The sequence below is a fragment of the Cryptomeria japonica genome, chromosome 10 (genome assembly GCF_030272615.1).
Source record: "Cryptomeria japonica chromosome 10, Sugi_1.0, whole genome shotgun sequence".
Taxonomy (NCBI): Eukaryota; Viridiplantae; Streptophyta; class Pinopsida; order Cupressales; family Cupressaceae; genus Cryptomeria; species Cryptomeria japonica.
The window spans coordinates 700,554,017-700,556,558 of NC_081414.1; positions in this window are offsets into that span (position 1 = coordinate 700,554,017).

Below are 2,542 nucleotides of genomic sequence, written 5' to 3' on the forward strand. Positions count from 1 at the left end.
TAGAACCTCATATATTATATTTAAAAGATTAAAGTATTTCTAATAGTAAGCATCATCGTTATCATATATTTCATGGTACTTAATTGTCATTTATCATTATTTCTACCACCATCATTGTTTCTTAATTCCTTTAATTTGTGAAACATATATTTAGAAGACTTTTAGCTAGATTTGATAGAGTGATCACCATTCTCTTCTAGATCATCACATTTTTCCTTTAAGATTCTAATCTTAATATTCTTTGAAGATTATGTCTTCAAAACCTTTAGAATCATCTTTTTTCCATCTTCATTTTTTTTGTTTCTCTCTTCATTTATTCTCTTTTATCATGATCTACAAAAAGGAAATTTGATATTTTAATATTTTTTATTGTAATTTATGAAGTTTCAATCATTTGAAGTGTTCAAAAAGAAAATTTGATATTTAGTATTTGTTATGATTAGTTGTGAAGTTTCAATCATTTTAAGTGTTAAAATTGTAATTTGACACATTACTCTATAAATCCACATTTATAAGGTGCAGAAGACTTGTGTAATGATTTAGAGAACAATGTCTTACTTTATCAATGTGTTACAAATTCACTCAACCATGTTGTCAAATGGATCAAAAGTCAAATAAGTTATGGGTTGTTGTACTTTCATACAATATTGTTATAGATGTCTTTATAATTACTTTACACTTAATTGAAATTTATATTTTAGCCAATAGGCTCCAGTGTGGGCTTTTGCCCGAAAATTTGTCAGCCACCGAGAAATTTTCATCTGAGCGGTCGGAAAGTGGAGCATTGACACTGGAAATAGGTTAAGAAATGTTTGTTTTTTAATGCAATTTTTTTGGTAGGTTTCATGGGAAATGTGGAGGTGGACACATATGCGGTGTAGAGTTTGAAAAAGCTTAGCTCTGTGTTTTGGCAAAGGGAATGTTGGTATTGAGGTGGGTGTAGTTGGCAGTGGTACCCCTATTAGGGAAGTTAATTCACTTGCCTTCAACATTGATGGTTGCTATAAGATCATTTTTTATGGTGTGTGTTTAACAAAAATGGGTATGGGGATAAATAACATTTATAATATGATTAGGTATAGGAGAAGTGGAGGGAATTCAAAGTATTGTTTGAATGCGCATATGGGTGATGCACGATGAAGTGTATAAATTATCTCAGTTGGTGTTTGCAGGGTTGTGAGGGTTTATTGCATTCTATATTTAGGTTTAAATTTAATAGAGTTAATTGTGCGTTTGTTGTAGGTCCTGTTAGAGGATTTTGCATCTTCATAGACAGTCGTTTGGAGAAGAAGAGGGTATTCAGAGATCTGACTTATTCTATATTTGAGATTTTACATTAGAGGTTTCAACTTATCAAGGTAAGGTCTTTTCGGTTTTTGTGTATGTGTGTGTGCCTGTTTTTTTTGCTTCAATTTGTGTTTGGGGTTTTCCATTTGAGGTTTGACGTTATGAAGAGAAGGTATTTTGGGTTTATGAACAATGTGGTTTGATTCTATATATGTGTGGTAAAAAATGGGATATGAAATTTGGAGTGTAGCTTGCAAATAAATTTAACTGTATTTTGGGGTTTTCCATTTGAGGTTTGAGCTTATTGACATTAGCTATTTTGGCTTTATGGACACTGTGTTTAGATTTGGTATGTGTGTTTTATGGTCACGGTCTGTAATTTTGTATATGTATAAAAGTATATTATAAAGATGCAATATCCTATTGTAAACTATAGAAGGTGTGTGTGCCTGTGGTTTTTTCTTCAATCTATGTTTGGGGTTTTCAATTTGAGGTTTGAGCTTATGAAGAGAAGGTATTTTGGTTTTATGGATAATGTGATTTGATTCTGCATATGTGTGGTAAAAAATGGGATATGAAATTTAGAGTGTATCTTGCAGAGAAATTTAACTATATTTGGGGTTTTCCATTTGAGGTTTGAGCTTATCAACATAAGTTATTTTGGCTTTATGGACACTGTAATTAGTTTCACTATGTGTGTTTTATGGTCATGGATTCCGTCTATAATTTGTGATAAGCATCAAAATTACTCATATGAAATGACTATTGAATTAATTAGTATGAAGGGCATTAATTTAATAAAAGCAAAGTATAAATATGTTTCAAATTTAATTGGAAGAAAATGAAACTGGTTATTTATATTAAGAACTACAATATATGCATACAAATACCATCATTTGGACCATGGTCGAATGACTGGATTGACTACTTCATTTTACAACCAACCATGATTTCATTCTCACAAAAGGCTAGGCTTCTTTATGTGTAAAAGAAATGATACCAAGAGCAAGTACTGTGTTAATTTGTTACCCGCTAAGCCATTGATAGTCGACCCCAAAGCTCTTGCAGTTCATATACATGCTTTTTTCAAAAAAGCTTCCAAAGAAACAAAACCACAAAAAATGCATACACCAAGATATCATCAAGGCTAGGGAAATAAATATATATATATATATATATATATATATATATATATATATATATATATATATATATATATATATATATATATATATATATATATTATGTTTCCAAT